The sequence below is a fragment of the Lactuca virosa genome, chromosome 4 (genome assembly GCF_052849685.1).
Source record: "Lactuca virosa cultivar CGN04683 chromosome 4, Lactuca_virosa_CGN04683_v6, whole genome shotgun sequence".
Lineage (NCBI taxonomy): Eukaryota > Viridiplantae > Streptophyta > Magnoliopsida > Asterales > Asteraceae > Lactuca > Lactuca virosa.
Genome location: NC_136429.1, coordinates 533,130,937 through 533,152,051, shown reverse-complemented (window position 1 = coordinate 533,152,051; position 21,115 = coordinate 533,130,937). Strand labels below are relative to the sequence as shown.

The window sequence follows — 21,115 nt, the reverse complement described above, 5'->3', positions numbered from 1 at the left end:
AGTATTGTTGAGAAGGAACGTACCCGTAACCACTGCAGGATCTGCCACTGCTTCATCATGACCCAGTGCTAGTATTCTCTCAACTCCACCGACATTCCTAGCTTTCGGACAATCCCTCTTGTAATGTCCCACTTCACCACATTGATAGCATGCTTGGCCTACTCCAACGGAGGGTACTTGGTTAATCGGTTGAGGTGACATTCTACAGAATCAGGCAGTATGCCCTTTCCTGTTGCAGTTACGACACTGCATTTCTTGGCAATTTCGTTTATGATGAAAATTGCACTTGTTGCATTTAGGGAGGTTTCCAGCATAGGGCTTAGTTGGTGCAGGGTTATTAGGGACAACAGCAGGTATAGTAGCAGATATGGTTGCAGGTACAGTAGCAGCATGGACTGCCACTGCTTGTTGCTTCTTTGCAGGTTCCAGAAGAGATTTGCCTTTCCTCTTGTTCCAACGCTTCTTGTTGTTGTTGTTGTTGTTGTTGTTGTTTTCTTTGAGTTGATCTGGGGTAGCCACCACAGAGTTTTGTCGCTTTCTGTGATCAATAAGTTACTGTGCCAGCTCCTTTGCACTGTCAAAAGTGACAGGTCTAGAAGCAATGACACTTGCTTGTATATGGGGCGACAGTCCCCAAATATACCATTCAATCTTTTTGCTCTCCAGAGCAACCATTTCTAGACACAAAATCGCCAAATCACATAATCGATTCGTGTATGTTGTTATGTCTGCACCGTTCATGGTAAGACTCCAGAACTCTTTCTCGAGATTTTGAATTTCTGCTCGAGGACAGTATTCCTGCATTAACATGGTTTTTAAGTTCTCCCAACTCATAGAATTAGCCACAGTCAAAGTTAGTGACTTAATATGGCCATTCCACCATGTTAGGGCCCTATCAGAAAAAGTACAAGCAGCAAATTTAACCTTGCTACTCTCAGGACAGGAAAAAATTTCAAAGATTGCTTCTGTCTTCTCAATCCATTGTCTTAAAGCCATCACTCCTCCAGTTCCATTAAAGGTTCTGGGTTTGGCGTTCGAAAAAGTCTTTATAAGTACACTCTCGTGTGTGTTCAGGATTCCCGCCATGATTAGTAGGATGTACACCAGCTCCCGACCCACTAGCTCCAGGAGTATTAATATGAGACATGGCAGCTGCTACAACCGCCGCGACCGCTGCCTGAAACATAGCAGCGTCAAATTGAGGAGGTGGTGGTGGGGGTGGCGTTGGTGCTTCACTGTTACGCCTTGGATTCCTACGAGGAGGCATCTTGTTATATAAAAGTTAAATGATAAAAAGAGGGTAAGTTATCAAGAATAATTTTGAATTTAAACACTTAACTCAACATGAATCTTGTAAAGAATTGAAAATAGATATTTATTACAAGTACTACTTGTAACAAGATAATATAAATTTGAGTGGTTATTTTTCCAAGAGTATGAAAATTTGTTGATTGTATTGGTATATTAAGTATATGTAATCTGGATAACTTGACCTTAAAGCAGGTCTATAATATACCACAATACTGAGAAAGTTTCAACATTACACTGACCTACCAAAAATAAATTTTTCGTGGTCATATTGAAAATCATGAAGAATAACACTAAAACATATCTTGTAAATTTATATTTATAATCAAAACTATGAAATTGAATTGGAATAACTCATGATGAAATAAAGTGCTTTTTATTTTATTGATACATGGATTTGTACATAATTGGAAAAGTAATATATACATTCGTTATATTACAATAGAAGGTAGAAAGCATAAAGTAGATATTAGAAAGCAGTAAGTAGAAAGTAGAAGTAGTGTAAACACTACTTTTTGCGATTATGGCTCCTAGTACTGGGCCCTGCCTTGTGGGATTCTGATTCCCTTAAAGACCTCTCTAATGCAGTCTGACGCTCTTGGAGTGCTCTCATTTCAATTTGAGCAGAAATCAATTCTGCATGGAGCATGTCTGTGTAATGTCTGGTTTCATCATGATCTCTATCTAGATGATGAATATTTGCGGCGTTTTGTTGGGAGGAAGCCGTGACTTCTAGGATTCGATTGATTGAAACTCTCGCCTGATCAGTTTGGCGGTTTATTCTTCGTATGATAATTGGAAGGGCTTTATCAGCCGTACCTCCATTATCGAGGTTATAATGTCCCCTAGCCATTCCGTAAGGAGGGCGTATACCTTCTTGCCTACACCAATGGTTTATGAGTTGGCCCCAGTCTGGTACAGGTCGACCATCACCTTGTCTTATATGGCGTTGTCCCGGGTTGAAAACTTGCGGTTCTGTATCCGTACCACTTGAGTCACTATCAGTAGCTTCCAAGGGTTCCTCTTCTGAATCACTTCCGTGATTTGGGAAATACGGGTCCCCTGGTATATGATGTCCAGCCATGTTATCTGTACGAGATGTAGAGGTGAGAAATATATAAGATATTTAAGACGCGTGGTTTCATAGTATCCCAAAATACTCCAATAGTATTTTAATCTTTATGTTTGGTTCTATAGTTTGTAACAGCCGGAGTTCGGGTATGTAATTTTATTAATTGAATTATTATTTTATTGGGGGACTCGGCGAGTTGGTGCCTCAACTCGTCGAGTAGGGCCTTATCTGTTGACGCGGTTTCGCGATCGGACAAGACGAGTCGGGTATCTGACTCGCTGAGTTAGTGCTGATTAGGAAAACCCTAATCCCCGGGTTTGGGAGCCTATTTAAAGACCTTTATGGCCTTCATTTGCGGCCACCTTGTTCCAGAGAAACCCTAGAGAGCAAAGATAGTGAGTTGAGGGCAAGAGGAGGCTATTTCTTCATCTTTTGTGTGGTTTTACTGGAAGGGAAGGAAGGAGCACAAATCTAGAGTGTGAAGGGGACTGGATCTGAGCTATTCATCTAGTGATATCATCCTTGGAGGTATAATCCTTTCCCATTTCGTGTTATATTGATGGATTCCTTGATTTTAGGGTTTTTACCCTCTTTCTATGAAAGATCTAGTGAGTATCAGGTCCTCTTTGGGCTTATGACATCAGATCTGGACCATGAGAGGTCCCAAGAGTCATTACCTTCCAGCTTTTTGCAAGAAAATGAGATGTTAGAGACTAGGTTGCCATTTCTAGGGTTATTTCCCCATTTTTGACTTGTTATGGGTTGCATGCACGTAAAGGTTGCACCTTTACGTGACTTTTGAGTGTTTAAGGGTTAGATCTATGGTCTGGTCAAGCAGATCTGACCTCAGGAGGTTGTTTGAGCAAGTTCATGGAGGAAACTCGCCGAGTCCATATGTAGACTCGACGAGTCGGACCGGGTTGCCCCGGGATCTGACTCCAGTGGTGACCCGGTGCGTGGAGGGGTGACTCAGTGAGTCGAGGGAGACCTGGAAAAGGGGAAGAGTCTGTAGGGACGATGGGACTCGCCGAGTCGTCGTATGCACTCGGCGAGTCTGGTCAAATTGGACAGTTGACTTTTGGTTGACTTTTAGGGTTTGTCAACAATTGGGCCTTTGGGCCTGTAAAGGGGTAGAATGGTCTTTTACCCTTCTAGGGATTTTGCATGAGAGAATATCCAATTTGTAAAGAGACATTTATTTAGTGTAATTTATTATTGTGATTAGGCGGAGGCTAGGGCAATATTACTGATATCGAGATTTTACCGAGATTCCCGAGGTGAATCTTCTCACTATACTTTACCTAGAGTGGTAATCAGAGCTATGTGACAGTGTATCTTGTATGCTATTTATGTGTTGTGATTTTTATGTGATATGTGATATGCATGATTCAGAGTTTACAGAGTTAGGACCGGTGGGTCCACAGAGTTATGGGACCAAGAGGGTCCCACAGAGATACTTGACCAGAGGGTCATCAGAGTTACAGCCGTGAGTGGTTGATATGTGTTATATGTGGTATTTTGGGGAACTTATTAAGCATTTATGCTTATAGTGTTTTGTGTATGTGTTTCAGGTACCATTGATGATCGCGGGAAGGCGTCGGCATGATCAGTACACACTCATGGACCTTTTGTTTATATGATTATGGGATATGTTTTATTTTGATGACAGTGGATACATTATGTTTGATAATATTTTATAAATGAAAGTATGTTTTAAAAATGAAAAATTTGTTTTGAAAACCTGGTGTTACATAGTTACTCTGAAATATGTATGGTTCGTAAGTTTTAGACATGTCGCAACACTACAATCACTCCCAAACACATGTTGGTCATATCTCAAATCAATATAGTTGATCAGGTTATATTAATCCTAGATATGATTACAAAACTGTCCAGGTTTGACTATAATGTTCAACACTTAAATACTTTTAAGTTCTTATGACTGTGATACTGTATTTGTAAGTATGAGTGTTAGTATACTTCTTGTAAAAATACTTAAATTTTTAATAAGTATACTTGTAGTCAGAGTTCTCAGCCCCAATATATTTATAGTTTGTATATCATTTATGGATTGATATACTGAGTTCACTATAAACAATGCTCTGATACCAATCTGTCACACCCCCAAACCAGACAGCGGAAACGTCCGGGGGTGGAGGACTTCATTTGTAGTATCACAACACATGCATCATAGTAATCAAAGTACAAACAACCATTGTATTTAAAAGTAAAAATATTTACATGTGTTCAATTATTGTATATTGACACCAAAACATATATAGTAAAATACAGAAGATATGACTCATGTTAGCTCCATCTTCTCAAAAAGCTTGGGGGTACCTGTTTATTATTTCCCTGCAAATACAAGTAATTTGAAAAGAGAGTATCAACATAAAGTTGAGTGAGTACATAAGTGTTTATGTTTGAAAGTATGTTTTCTGTTTCTTGAATATGTAAGTTATTCCAGAAAATCCTATATTTTCTGTTGTATTTGAAAAGTAGTTTTAGTTTCATAAAACCGCTCTGTTTGTAAATCCATACTCTGTATTTGTATCCTTTTAGTTACACTTGTAAATCGTATCTCTGAAAACTTGTACTTTGAAAAGTGTAATTATGTATTAATTATACACTAACATATTGTTAATATCTTTTTAATGAGTTATTATAACCATACTATGACTGGATGGCCTGAAACAAACGCTTGAAAGACGTTTAAAAACGGTTGATAACAATTGTCACTCGTAGGCGTGTATGCCTGACTGTAGCTAGCAGCCTGAGTGCGGGGTTGTCAATCCCAATATAGATCTACACACAACTTCTTTCGATCCCCTGGCTGGGGACTCTGGTTATAATATTAGGACTTTACTATGTTGTTTAAATAAATAAACAACTTGAATCGGATGACTCATAAAAAGCATATAGATGTTATGTGTATAACGAAAACCCAATCATTCTGAATTGAATAATTGATAGTATTTTCCTTGTTAAATATACTTGAAAGTTCTATACCCTTGTTTAGTTTTGAATACTCTTGTTCATGTATAATAGTATAAACCATGTTTTTATAAAATATTATAGTCTAGTATACTTGACTTGTAAGTTACTATTCTTGAATCATAAATTATACCTATTATAATTTATATGTACTTTCTGAATTGATATAAACTATTCTTGAATATAATCCTTTGCTCAACATGTTACAAATGGTATTTAAATTAAATGAATTAACTTTTATATTTATATACATATACAATTTTATATAATTAAAATTTATACGACACTCGGACAAATAACCGAGGCTATAAGTCCACATCCAAACAAGGAAAAGGACTCAAATTAAGTTATTAGTCCTAAGCCTTTTAAATCTTATTTACATAAATATATCTATATAAATATAACCTTTGGGGAAAAATATAAGTTATTAAAGAAGTTTAATATTTTTAAGTATTTTTGATTTGTAAACATTTATTTATAACACAAAAATTATTGTGTTAAACTTGTATTCCCCCCCCCCCCCCCCTTAAAACAATAAAAATTATGAAAATACGGGGGTATGAACTCACTTGATAAGTGGTGATTTGGACAGCGTTTCGATTCCCAAAAAGATGCTTGTTTGACGAGAAAACCGGCTTAAATCGGGCAGGGTTTCGACTAGTGAAGATGGATATTCTCGGGAATATCGGGGCTTGCTCGGGGTCTGAGGTATGCTTCGGGGGCCTTGGGGGTTGTTGGTAAGTTGGTGGGAGTGAGAGAGGTGAAAGGAGGTGAAAAATGGTGCAAAAAGAGGTAAAATCTGAGAAATCTCGCATGGGTTTTATAGGGTGCGAGGGTCTCGGCCGAAGTAAGGAGTCAGCAGCCACGCATCGGACGAAGAAAGAAGGGCTTAACACGTGTCCGAAGGCGTTTTACGAGACGTCTTAGACGACGCCTAGGACGCGACGCGTCGGAACCCCATAGGACCTCGGTTTCAGACCAATCAGCATCGGACACGGGGCGAATCCGAGAGCGAGGTGACGAGGCGTTATTGTTCATGCGAAATTATCCGGTTTCTATTTTATTTTTCGATTTTTCTTGCCAAAAACTTCCGAAAATCATAACTTTCGCATACGAGCTCCGTTTTTGACGTTCTTTATATGCACGCGTAGGCGGAAAAATAATCTACAACTTTCGTTTAGACTTCGTCGGCTAATTTTGAATTTATTTTTAATATTATTATTTTTAACAGACCGGGACAGGAAAATCCGTTAAAAATTCATAACTTCTTTATCCGGCGTCCGTTTTCGTCAGACTTTTTACCGTTGTACTAGTATTAACGAGACCTTCGATTCTCGTTTAGGTTGTTTCGGCAAAATTTCGCTCGATCTTTATTTCGAGTTTTTAGCTGTCTACTGCTATTCCGAAACTTAGAAAAATCATAACTTCTTCATACAAAGTCGGATTCAAACGGTCCTTATATGAAAGTTCATTATTTTTACGAGTTCTGCAACTTTCATTTAGGTCACTAAGGCTAAAAAGTAGTTTATCGAAAACTCACTTTTTATGCGACATAAGGTTTGCCGGATTTGTCGCGGATCTTCGATTGGTCATAACTTCTTCGTTATAACTCGGTTTTGGGAGTTCTTTATATTTTTGGTGTCCTTGTTAAAATCTCTATCACTTGGTTCATCCCAATTGAGATTATTTAAGACTTTATTTTTTAGGGTCAATTATGTAAATATACACAATATGCTAAAATTTCTCTGTATTGTTTCAAAAAGAACTACAAAGCGCCCTATATTATTACATAAGTTCGAAATAACGGTTTGTTACAATATGCTAGATAGGAAGTGAACCTTGGAAAATCAAATTTGCATGTATATTGACAAAAAACACAGATCCAAGGTTTCTAGGGTTGCATGTACACCATAGGAGTGTTAGAATGTTCAAAACCCATCAGTGGTATCAGAGCCTAGGCTTGCTTTCTGTATACTTGATGCAAATTGTATGAAAAATCGAAATTCTGCTCACTGTTCGTCTGAACTCACCGAGTCCATGGGGGGACTCGACGAGTCCAAGGCAAAATTCATACTACTCGTCGAGTAGTATCATGCACTCGACGAGTAGGAACGAACTGGGCAGTTTCTCGAACTTTGTTGCTGTAAATGGGCTAGAATCATTACCCCAAACTGTTTTGGACTTGTAAAATCTGTTTTAAATGTTGTAATGATTATGTTAATCCATTTCCAAAGGCTATTGTCAAATTTCAAGTTTAATATGTGTTAATATAAGTTCTTGAAATTGTTTGATATGAATACTTGTTCTTATGAGTTTTAGAAGATCATAGGAAATAATTTGTAACTTGCATGGTTGATTAATTCATGATCTTAATGCCTAATAATGGTGTCCATAATTTGTCCTCAAGTTATGGATAACCAAAAGTCACTTCTTTAAAATGTTATTAAAGAAAAGTGGTTACATAAAAATGAAGAGTCTTCATTTTATGAACCATTAAAACTCATAAGTTACAAAATGAAAAGTCTTGAATAGTTTCAAATCTTTCCCTCAAGTTTTGGAATTTGTAAAGTCTTACATCTTAATACTTTAATTCCAAATTAAACCTTAGAATTTTAAAAGTTTAAAATTCAACCCTTATACTTTTATAATATTAAAAGTTTAATTATTATATATATGTATAAGAATAAGTCAGTCTTACCATTAGTAGGTCTCATTCACGAAGCCGGTCTATAAGGGGGTATAAGGTTACTGCCTATAAAATGGCAGTTTAATGGGTGTCTACTCTCACCCACCGCTTCCTTGACTGGTGGAGGGTCGTTAGCCGAAAAGGTAGGATAGGACCTTAATCCTCATTAAAAGTATAATGAAATTATAAAGTAACTATACTTAATAATTCTCAATCTTAGTTACTTTAGGGAAATGTGAAAATGGTGCTAACCCATGAAATTACACTTTGTACCCTTACCAAGTCGTTAGTAGAGCGTGTGTGGTTAACCGGCACACTAACAAGGACTAGTAAGAGTGGCAAAGGGTAACTTGACTTTATTATAGATCGGTGGAGCGTGTGTGGTTAATCGGCACATCGATTAGGTAATTTAGTTAAGGGTACCAAGTCAATTTGCATGGTTATTCACACCTTGTTTGTGATCCTCGGCATCCCAGTCTCAAACTTGAAGAGGGCACATTCGAGATTCAAACATGCCATTGAAAAGTTCATTATATCTCAAAAGATCTAGGAATTTCAAATCCCAATAAAACCTAATAATAATTTATTTCGTTTTGGTGGTGGAAATTGGTAAATCGTCATTTACCTACCTTCAACTATTTTATAACTTAGATTACGACATCCCTCTTCCAGTTATAAGTAGGTTGTAGGGTCCTAGCCTTGATATGTCATTTGGGTGACTTATTAAGGACTCTTTATCTAATAAAACTTGTTCTTCTTTCTTTTCAGATGTCTTCCAACAACGCTACCGACTCTAACCCTACAGGCTCCTTTTCCCTAATGAACTTATGTGGGAAAATCACTTTTGATGGTTCTAATTTCAATGAATGGATTAGGAACATCAGAATGATAACTCGCTATGAGGGCAAAGAGTATGTCCTTGATAAGGAGCTTAAGGTTATTGATGAGTCGACTGCTACTCCTGAGGAGTTTGCTGAGTACACTACCCATGAGAAAGATGCCACTAAGGTGTCTTGGATCATGTTGGCCACCATGACAGCAAAACTCCAAAAATCCTATGAAGATTTCTAGCCTTTTGAAATGGACCAAGACCTGATGGATAGGTACCATCAGAGTGCACGTCAAGAGAGATATGAAATCATATCCTCCATGATAACAGCTCGCATGAAGGAGGGAGAGTCTCTCACCGGTCACTTGCAGAAAATGCAAAGGTTCGTGGACCGGCTATTGAAGCTTAATGTGGATTTTCCTGAGGACATGGCGATTGACATCATTCTCCATTCCTTGCCTCCAAATTATGATCAATTTCGTATGACTTATCATATGAATAAGGAGGAAGTCACACTAAGTAAGCTTCAAGGACTTCTAAGGACCGCTGAGAGTGGCCTTAAATCAGCTGTTACTTCTACTCCTACAACAGCTCCTGTCTTGGCAATTGGGCAGGGGAAGGGGAAGAAGAGGAAAACCCTTTCGAAGGGTACCAAGGGAAAGTCCCTTGAAGGCTCATCTTCAAGTGGAACCAAGAAAGGTTCCATTCCTCCTTCTTCTAACCCAAAGGAAGCAATGTGCTTCTACTGCCAGGATAAAGGGCACTAGAAACGAAGTTGCCCCAAATACTTGCAGGATGTAAAGGATGGGAAAGTTAAACCCACCCATGCAGGTATTTACACTATATTGTCTAATAACTCATTAAAAACTAACCCTTGGGTACTTGATACAGGTTGTGGTATTCACATTTGTACTGATTTGTAGGGCCTAAGAAGAAGTGAGAAAGTGGAGCACGGGTTAATGTTAGATAGGAGTTTATTCTTTATTGCTTAATAATGGGTTAATGTTAGATTTGAATAAATGTTGTTACTCATCGGAAATGGCGAGAAATATTATTTCCTTTCATGGCTTGTATAAACAAGGTTTTACCTTTCCTTTTGATAATAATAATGGTGCTATAAATGTTTATTACAATGATGTATTTTACTTTAAAGCATTACCTTGTGATGGTGTATATGAAGCTGTGAATGTTGTAGATAATCTAGGAAATAATGTGTTATGTATTGATTCTTCAAATAGTTTGGATAAAGCATCCTTGTGGCATTGTCGTCTTGGACATGTTAACAAGAAGCGCATAGGCCAACTCCAAAAGGCTGGAGTTTTGGAAACATTTGACCTAAAGTCAGATGATAGTTGCAAATCTTGTTTACTTGGAAAAATGACAAAGTCACCCTTCACTGGTACTTGTGAAATGGGTGAAGGTTTATTGGATCTCATACACAAGGATGTGTGTGGACCCTTCAAAGTTGCCACAAGGGATGCTAATCGCTATTATGTGACTTTTACTGATGATTATAGTAGATATGGATATATTTACTTAATCAATCATAAGTCAGAAACCTTTGAAAAGTTCAAAGAGTTTAAGCAAGAAGTGGAGAATCAACTGGGCAGGAATATCAAGATGCTCCGATCCGATCGGGGAGGAGAGTATCTTAGTTTAGAGTTTTTTGACTATCTTAAGGAATGTGGGATTGTCTCACAATTGACACCTCCTAGGACACCACAATTGAATGGTGTAGCTGAGAGGCACAATCGAACCTTGTTGGACATGGTTCATTCCATGATGAGTCGAGCTTCGTTACCTATCTCATTCTGGAGGTATGCCTTAGAGACTGCCGCCCACATCCTTAATCTAGTCCCTACTAAAAAGGTTGCCAAAACACCTCATGAGATGTGGACTGGGAAAGTTCCCAATTTGGACCACATCAAGATTTGGGGTTGTGAAGCTTTTGTGAGGCGTGAGACTCACGACAAGCTTGAACCTCGAAGTGAGAGGTGTATTTTCATCGGCTACCCACAAAGATCCTTTGGTTACCTTTTCTACAGACCCAGTGACAATGTGGTCTTTGTAGCAAGAAGAGGAGTCTTTCGTGAGAGAGAATTCATAAGCCAAGAAAACAGTGGGAGGAAAATTGATCTTGAAGAGCTTCAAGAGTCAAGTGGTGAAGGAACCTCAAACACTATGGACCAATCTGAGGAGGAAACTCCTGTTGAACCCATAGATGAATTTGTACCTCCAAGGTGTTCCACTAGAGTGAGGAACACACCTGATTTTTATTATGGTTATCACATCACTACTGAAGGTGATACATTTATCAGTGATAGTACACTGATAGATTTGGATGAATCTAATAATTACAGGGAAGCCATGGCAGGCCTGAGTCTGCTAAATGGAAGGAGGCTATGGACAGCGAGATTCAGTCCATGTATGACAATCAAGTTTGGAACTTGGTTGACAATGTACCAGGTCATAAGACAGTTGAGTGTAAATGGATCTTCAAGAAGAAGACCGACATAGATGGAAAGGTACACACTTATAAGGCATGACTGGTTGCAAAGGGCTTTACTCAAACTCTGGGAGTTGACTATGATGAGACATTCTCTCCGGTAGCTAACATTAAGTCTATTAGGGTTATGCTAGCCATTGCTGCATTTCATGATTATGAAATATGGCAAATGGATGTCAAAACCGCTTTCCTTAATTTACATGGCTCAGCCAGAAGGTTTTGTTGATGCAAATTACCCTAATAGGGTGTGTAAGCTTGAGAAATCCATTTATGGATTGAAACAAGCATCTCACAGATGGAATCTTTTCTTCGATGAGAAAGATAAAGAGTTTGACTTTTCGAGGAGTGAGGATGAGTCCTGTGTATATGTTAGGGCTAGTGGGAGCATAGTGAGCTTCATGGTGTTGTATGTGGACGAGATACTACTCATAGGAAATGACATCCCAACCTTGCAGGAGGTTAAGTCCTGGCTTGGAAGTGTTTCGCTATGAAGGACCTTGGGGAAGCTACCTATATCCTAGGGATAAGGATATTGAGAGACAGGAGTAAGAGACTAATTGGACTTAGTCAGAGTACTTACTTGGATAAGGTATTGAAGAGGTTTAGTATGCAAGATTCCAAGAAAGGGGATTTACCAATCTAGAGTAACGCCAAACTAAGTAAGACTCAGAGTCCGAGTACAGAGGCTAAGATAGCTGAGATGAGTCATGTACGATATGCTTCCGCTGTGGGCTCGGTCATGTATGCTATGACTTGTAATCGCCCTGATGTGGCCTTTGCTTTGAGCATGGTCAGTAGATATCAAGGGAACCCTGGCAAGGCTCATTGGACTGTGGTAAAGAACATTCTCAAGTATCTGCGAAGGACTAAGGACTGGGTCCTTACCCTTGGTGGCAGTGATGACTTGAGAGTGGTAGGATATAGCGATGCTAGCTTTCAGACTGATAGGGATAATTTTCGCTCTCAGTCAGGCTGGGTCTTTATCCTAAATGGAGGAGCTATTACTTGGAAAAGTTCCAAGCATGAGACAGTAGCTGATTCAACTTGCGAATCAGAGTACATTGCAGCAAGCGAGGCAACAAAGGAAGCGATATGGCTAAAGAACTTCATTGGAGACCTTGGAGTTGTACCAGCTATAAAGGAGTCGATGGAAATTTTCTGTGACAGCGAAAGTACGGTTGCCTTAGCCAAGGAACCAAGGGATCACGGCAGATCCAGACACATTGACAGAAAATACCATTTCATTAGACATCGAATAGAAGAAGGACTCCTCGTGGAAAAGAGGGTATCATCAGATGAGAACCCAGCAGATCCCCTCACGAAGGGACTGACTAGGGTTAAGCATTTGCAGCATGTGAGACGCATTGGGCTGGAGGATGATATTAGTTTTAATAATTAGATAGTTTTCTGAAACTTGTAAAATGTAATTGATATTTGATGATTAAATAAAAGTTGTTATTTATTTATGAGTAAAGTGTTACTATCTTATGTTGATCGTTTACTATTGTTTCAATTTTGCATGTTTTAACTTCCAGAATAAATATATATGTGTATATTATTCAATTTCTCCACAGTCGGTCATATGTTGGAAGTAAATATGAATCAAGACTGTCATGAATTGGGTTTGTAGATTGTCTAGGGTGCATTAGACATAGAAACGGTTGCTGCAACATTCATAAGTGCTCATAAGTTCTGAGTATTGGAATCAACCCACGCTCACTTGTATCACTTCATGGAATTTATCTCCAGTGATCGTGAGATTGTAATATCATATAACTCTTCAAACCTAGAGATATGATTTGTTGACTATGAGTTGATTATGCATTGATTGTACGAAAACGCATTGGTAACTCGATGTTATAAAACGCGCCTTTGTGCATAACTCAACAAATAGTCAGTACAAGCATATGAGTCGAAGTTTATCTGTTCCTTCTTGGATTAGAAGCGATATTTGGGCCCCTCGATGATTTGGTTTTGACTTATGTACCGGGACCGGTCAGAACCTAATTGATGTGTTCAATTTAGTTCTATGTTGAAACAAATCGAAAATCGAGAAACAAATGCTGGACAATGAGCAAGACTATGTTCCATGTATTTGTCCGGATGATATCTTGAGAACAGAGGATTATATGATCACTTATCTTAAATGGCGTATCATCATCATCTCAGTTCCAAGAGACTTTGAAAGAGCTACGATTGCTAGTCGGGTTCTGAAGGCATATGTGCAAATATAGTTATTAGACTTATCCAAGTAGGAGACTGTTGGATATAGTGTCTAAGTCCATAACTTTATTTGGTATGTATTTGACCCGACCTGGTATGGTCCATTTGGATTGCATGGCATTGCAATACTTAGGTAGACCATAATGAGAGAAAGGACACTTAAAGGATTATTAATATATTATAAGTAATAATATATTAATATTATTATTTAATTAGTATTGGTCTAGAATTAATTTGGAATTAATTTAGTGACCAAAATGAGACTAATTAAATATATGGGGTTGATTATGTAAATCATCCATTCTTATATAGTGGGCTACTGATCCATGGTTTATGGAATTGGGTTATAACCAATGTGGTGTTCCATGGATAGTCCATGGGCATAATAAACCCATGGATCATGGGAAATGAAAAGCCATGTCAATTAGGGTTTACATGGTGTAACCCTACTTGTGACACAACTATATAAGGACTCCATGCTCACCATTTTCGGCACTAGGGTTGATACAAAGAGGGCTAGCCGAAAATACATTAGAGTGTGTTCTCTCAAGGTTATTCTAAGTGTTGTGGTGTTGTGTGAAGCATTTGAGGCATCACATTTGAGGTGCTAGGCTCACAAAGTCATCAAGGAATCCAAGCAACAATAAAGGTATGTATTCCTACTAGTTTTTATATTACATATACCCCATGATATGCTAGATAGGAAGTGAACCTTGGAAAATCAAATTTGTATGTATATAGAGAAAACATAGATCCAAGGTTTCTAGGGTTGCATGTACACCATAGGAGTGTTAGAATGCTCAAAACCCATCAGTATTTTCTATAAAATATGTCCTATGTGCTTATATGTTATTTGTTTATTTGAGATGGTTGTTGAATGAATGTTTTATACGGGTTTTAAACTGTATATGTATTTTTATCTACAAATATGTTGGGTTAAACATGGGTAGATAGTTGATGTGTGATGAAATAAAATGATGAGAGGCATCGATGTTGTTGTTGTTCCAGTCATCTAGCGGAGTATGGATGACGACTACGGACTTTTCTAGACAGTCACGTGGAACGCTGGCAGGCTCGCAACCTGTAGGTGTTATTGAACTTGGGTGCTCATTTGTTGTACTCTATCCCCACATGGTTGCCTTATTTGACATAAATTGCTGGGAAACGCCCTAAGCAGTGTTGTCGCCCCGATGAAAATCCTTAGGCTAGGTCCCTTGTGATAGTTGTTTTAGGGACGTAAAGTGAGGATAACGGGAATAGGTAATCGGGTTATTGTTGTTTGATGAAATTAATAAATTTATTTATTAAGGGTTGAAAACCCTATATGCTCACCAGGCTCCCAAGCCTGACCCACTCAGTTTTTGTCACACCCCAAAACCGAGAACGGCGGAAACGTTCTGGGGCGGAGGACGTCATGTATTGTATCACAACAATGCAAAGTAGTAAACAAGCAACAACATCATCCATTGCATTAATAGTATAATTTTAAATACATGTGTGTTCTTTCTTGTATAAAACAACAAAATGAATAATCAAAATATAAGACGAGTCTTCACTGCTCCGTCTTCACAAAACCTGGTCGTCGTACCTGTCTATTTGTGACCTAAGAATACAAGTTATTTTGAAAGAGTTTATCAGCTTTAAAGCTGGTGAATTCATAAGTATTTATGTGTCTTTGATTTGTAAAGCTGTAAGGAAAAGACTTGTAATGTTTGTAGAAAAGTTTGTATAAGTATGAAACTGTTTTTAAGTAATTGAACTTCCTAGAAAATCCTATATTTTCTACTAGTATAAAAGAGTAGTCTTCTACCAAGACCCCATTGTTTTAAAAGTACGCATCACTGTAAACGTGACGGTTTTTCCCTTGAATAACTATTATTAAACCATAGTCTACCTCGTCGTTTATGTGTATGTGCCACAGGTTAAAGGTAATAAGGGAAATAATATATTTATCAACTATAATCTACCTCATCGTTTATATGAATGTATCACAAAGTAAAGGTAATAAGGAAAGTAATATATATATATACATATTATCAGTATCCTTTTGTAATTTGTCGATTTGTATGTTTGTTATTGTAAAATTGTATAATTTTCCCAAGTGTAACTATCATTTATCAAAATATAGTTTATACATTATTACCAAGGTGAGCTGATCACCAAATGAATGTAAGGGTTAAATTAATGTAGTACTGTAGTATTGTATTAAGTGACTACTGTTGTACTAATTGCCTTAATTTGTTTTATTAAGGTATAATGTGATGGCTAGATCCCATACTAGACGCTCTTCCTGACAGAAGATTCTGGAACCCACACGCGACCACTGCAATTCTGCAAGCCTTGAACATCCACATTACGATTCTATGATCATGTATACCCAATATAACGATTACCTATTGTTTAGAACAATGTATTAGTGATTCATTGGTATAGTTAGATCCTGTACTTGTTCCATGCTATAGCACCTTGTTATGTTTGTTCTGTTATCATGTATTGTATCTTGCTCTATGTTATCGTGTATTGTATCTTTCTCTATGTTATCGTGTATTGTATCTTCCTCTATGTTATCGTGTATTGTATCTTTCTCTATGTTATCGTGTATTGTATCTTTGTTTATGTTATCGTGTATTGTTTATAGTATTAGTATAGACTTATGAATGAACTGACTCTGTGCGATTCCTTGTACTTGGAATAGTAAGTAATATCTCCTAACTATACCTATTATAGTTACTAGTAATGTACGTGTATAACCAAAAGTATGCCTTTGCTACCCAAAGGTACTGGACTGATTGATAGAACTTTTATGTCCACATATGTATACATAATATATAACTAATATTTAGACGACATTCGGACGGATAGCCGATACCCTAAAGCCACATCCCAACGAGGAAAAGGAAATAAAGTGAGCTAGCCTTCCTAAGTCCTTTAACCATTACTTATATAACTATACATATATAGGCATGCATTTAATAATATAAAAGTATAAAAGAAGTTTTGTAAAGTCTTTGAGAAGTTTAAACAACTAAGAAATGATGACTTGCTGTCAGTTTGTAAAATGATTTGTTTGATAAGAACAGTTTAAGTATTAGTAAAACCTTTGTTTGAAGTACAATAGTAATGGAGTTTTGAAAGAAAACATACAGTATGTAAGACAGTTATATAAAGAGTTTTAAACATGTAAAAACATTTGAGAAAGTCATTTGAAGTAATCTGTTTGGTAAAACAGCTAAAAGTGTAGTAAATTCATTTGTATGCTAGTTATTAATCACATGTGATTGATGTGATAACTAGCATGGTTCAACTTGTATTCCCCCCATAAAAGCATTTATAAACATTTAAACACATTTAAAAGGTTAATTAAGGGGTATGAACTCACCTGTAGTGAGTGGGTTGGATGAACGGACTGTATCGGATGCTAAGTGTCAAGTGAAGACTTGAACACACACAATGATCTAGTTAACATATAATAACACATATATGAATCAAATTAGTCTTTAAACAACTAATTAACAAAGTTAAGACATCCTAGGACATGTAAAACACCTTATATAGGTGCTATAAGTCCTAAGGATTGTATCTAAGTGTTGTAGGACATTTCTATTGAGTTTATGGTCAAAGGACCATTCCTAATTGGAGTTTAGGGTTCAAGGACCATACTTACTAGAGTTTACGGCCCAGAGGAGCTTACTCCTGGCCGTAAACTCTCAAATGGGTCTCCAAATGAGGCTTAAGGCCATGATGTCTTAAGTGGTTAAGTGTTCCAAGGCTTAAACAATAGGCTAGGTGGGTTTAAGGTCCAAACATGACCCTTACTTGAGTTTACAGCCCAGAGGAGCTTACTCCTGGCCGTAAACTCTCATTCAACCCTCAAACTTGGTGTTTTAAGGTTCCTAATACATCATGGAGGTGATCTAGGTTAGTGTCCAAGGCCAAAAGAGGAAATAGGGTGCATTTTGCCCCACTAAAAGGGGTTTACGGCCCAAGAACATGCCTTGGCCGTAAACTCCTTGTTCTTATGATATTTTGATTGTTTTGGGTCCTAGACACATCAAGGTAAGGTTCCATGTTGGTTTCCAAGGCTTAGATGGGACTAGGGCACACTTTGGTGCCCTTTATAGGGTTTACGGCCCAAGAACACCCTTGGCCGTAAACACCTTCAATCTTATGTTTCTTGGGTGTTTTCTTGATGTTTAGAAGTGTAACAAGCCTTAAGATACTCTAGGATAGAAGTACTTACAAGATAAAGGCTTTAAATGAGCTAAAAGTCCAAGAACACTAGTGTGTGTTCTTGGTGTTCTTGGTGAAACTTGAAGATTTAACCTTTTGGAATGATTTCATGGATGGAAGTGTGTTAAAACACTAGATTAAGCAATATAACAACTTACTAGGGCTAGAAACACTTACTAGATGAAGATCTTGAAGAAATCTTTGGATGATACTTGAGAGGATTTGAGATTTTGGATCTTGAAATTGTGAAAAATGGTAAATAATGACTAAGGCACATATTTATACCCTCTTCTAGGGTTTACGACCATAAACATCTTTGTTTAGGCCGTAAACTCCAAACTCTTGGAGTTTTTGGGACATTATTGTTTCACAATAACCCTAGGGCATCCTCTCTCCTGATATCTCCTAATGTACTAACTTTAAAACACTCAAACTTTTTCCAAAAAGCTTGAAACTTAGCAGAAACTGATTTGACGGTTTATTGAAGTGAATGATTGTAAAGGATAGAAATTTCGGGATGTCACAGTTTTTCTTTGTATTACAGGTAGTGGCACAAGAGCCTAAGTTGGATGACTTGTCAAGATATTTTGGATTATAGACTAGTAGTTGTAAATAACTGTTGTAAGGTCTATATTGTACTGTTTATGTTTTTGTTCTGTATCGGAACATGACATCCCGAGTTTTGTTATATAATGAAAATACATTTCTTTATGAAATGCTTTGATAAATTTTTATCATATTTTGTTTTGGGAACAAATTCCGCAACTCTTTTAATCAAATGATTACTCGGATTTTATTTTAAAAGCATAAACTAAATCGGTCTTTTCTGGCCGTGAATTTGGGGATGTCACAGAATCATTCCTTTCTTCCATCATTCAAGTTTATCAAACCAAAAAGATCCTAACTAAATTCAATACAAAATAAGTAAATATTCGAGTAAAATTAATGTTGCTAGTTTATGAAAAATACCTGGCCATCAACTACAAATATGATGAAAGATGACTCTTTGTCAATATAGAGTTCAAATGGAGTGTAACACAGAGTTCTCCAAGAAGATCCGCAGCAGATTGAACAACCTTTTTCCTCATTTAAAGGGCAAACTGCAGCATATATTGCATGGCGATATATACATGTGTTTGCAACTTTGTTCTGAAACGACGATAGCCTGTATAGTATTGAAGATTGAACTAAGTTAAACAAAATGTGTTTGATCAATGATCCCTTGGACTTTATCTTTAAACTAAAGCTTTTGATCAAGAAATCACTCCTTTTGTTGTTCTTTTTTATCAAGAAATCATTCCTTTTATTTTTCTTAATCTCTAAGATAAAACTTTAGTTCATAACTGAATTCAAGGAGTTCAGTCGTGGAACAGATAAGCACACCTGGGAAAAGTTGATCATGGAGTGGCGGAACTAAGAAAATTTTAACCATTTGAAGCATCCCTGGCGTCCATGTGTAATAACAGCTGTCTTGAACTCGAATTTAAATTTGACTCAACCCGCTATAGCATTTCAATAAGCATAACCTGATCACCCTATACAAAATGACAAAAATAGCCCTCAATATGTTGTCAAAGAACATTGTGTGTGTATATATTCGGATCAGAAAACCAAGAATTAGATAATAGATATGCAAACGAACCTTAATAAAATGGCAATGGACCATCATTCTTCTATAGTTTGTGTATGTTCTTACATGAGAGTTGGACGCCTTTATTCTGTGACAGTCAATTGATAAGGGCAATTTTTTGTTGTTGGAAATTCTAGATAGATATGATTGTTGGTCCTACAGTTGTTTATTGTCGTGAATTGAAAGAGATCTAGGTGTTATGTGGATTCTTACCTGTATGAATGACACATGAGATTGAAAATATTTAAGCAATTTGTATTCAAGCAGATCAGGATTCAGGAATACAACATCTTCTTGAATTTTGAATTCAATAGTCGGGTTTTATGATCTTCGAAGTTCTGAAGAAAGAAAAATCAATTGTTCTAAAGAAAGAAAAATCTATTATTTCGTCACATCTTCGATTTCTGGTTTCTACGATAACAACCAAAAAAAATCTTTAATTTCTAATTTATACGATAGCAACCAAAAAAATCCGATGGCGGTGGAGGGAGCATCGGAATGAAGAACAATTAGGACTCACATGAAGAACCGAAGTCTTCAACACCAAAAATCAATGTAAACAATTAGACAATCGTGAGTAATTTTCAAGTGTGTTCATGGAAAATTGTAATCAACATATGATTTTCTTTGAAAATTGTTCGGCATAAGTGTTCTAGGGTAAAATGGACCATTGATTTCACCTCTATCGAACAATCCCTTACCTCCATCGTAATCACCGTTATGTTGGTTCCGGATTTTGCTTCAACAGAATTAAAATTGCCCAACACATCCACCGCTCATGCAAAGTTCCATTGTCGGCAATAAAAATCCAAACAGCAGACGATAACATCTCCGACGGAAGTAAATTCGCTGCATCTATGTATTTTTCACAACAAAAAGTGAATTGAACTCATAAATTAACAGACAAATGAAAAGGAAATAAGTAGTAATTCAAAGAATCAGATATACAGATTACATTTGAAATATCTTATGATTCAAAAGAGATGGAATTCAAACCCTAAATTCCTGGAGGAAAAGAAGTCGTAAACGTCAAGAAGGATGGAGTTCAAAGATTTTGTAGAAACATATGAGAAGCGTTAGCAGTGGGAGTATAAGATCGAGGAAGACAGATGTTCAAAGTGAAGGACAAAAGTCAATTGCTACAGATTATTGTGGTTAAAATCTGAAAGTGATAAAGTTTATTGTTCATAAACAAGATTGGTTTTAATATATGTATATAATATATAATAGAAATAAGAATTTAAATACTAAAAATAATAAGAGAAATAATAATAATAATAATAAATTTATTTTGATTAAATATTATATATGTAGGTCTAGGGTGTGAATTATACTTTTTTGAAACCATTTTGATTAAGTTAAATCGAATATGGGGTATAATCCATTTTTATGGCTAACCCGAGGGACCTAATGTGTCAAAAGCTGAAAGTTGGAGTATGTTCATGAATGCAGCAGCATGTCGGGACCTTTTACTCGATATGGACGTGCAAGAACTTGAAAGTATCTCAACCCTTACCCTTAGTACTCTTCCCTTGGACCATTTGAATTATTATTCTCCCTTTTTTAGCTAGAAAACCTGAGAGGAAATATTGAAAAGGGAATGAGTGTCGACTAGGGTTTTTGTGAGGAAGAAGACG

General features: G+C 37.0%; 1 long non-coding RNA gene across 7 annotated transcripts; it reads right to left on the bottom strand.

Moving 5' to 3' along the window:
* Positions 1-1,761: 1,761 nt before the first annotated feature.
* Positions 1,762-20,627, bottom strand: LOC145109557 (uncharacterized). Of its 7 annotated transcripts, none has more exons than XR_013709080.1 (6): positions 20,434-20,627; positions 19,692-20,333; positions 19,491-19,566; positions 19,232-19,383; positions 18,818-19,013; positions 4,492-4,735 (listed from the first exon to the last, which is right to left on the bottom strand). It is a non-coding gene; the product is annotated as an uncharacterized LOC145109557 (long non-coding RNA). The 7 variants fall into 7 exon arrangements; XR_013709077.1 differs by having other exon boundaries at positions 4,496-4,735; positions 19,491-19,816; positions 20,180-20,333; XR_013709082.1 differs by having other exon boundaries at positions 4,497-4,735; positions 19,491-19,691; positions 20,180-20,333.
* Between the last annotated feature and the right edge of the window lie 488 nt (positions 20,628-21,115).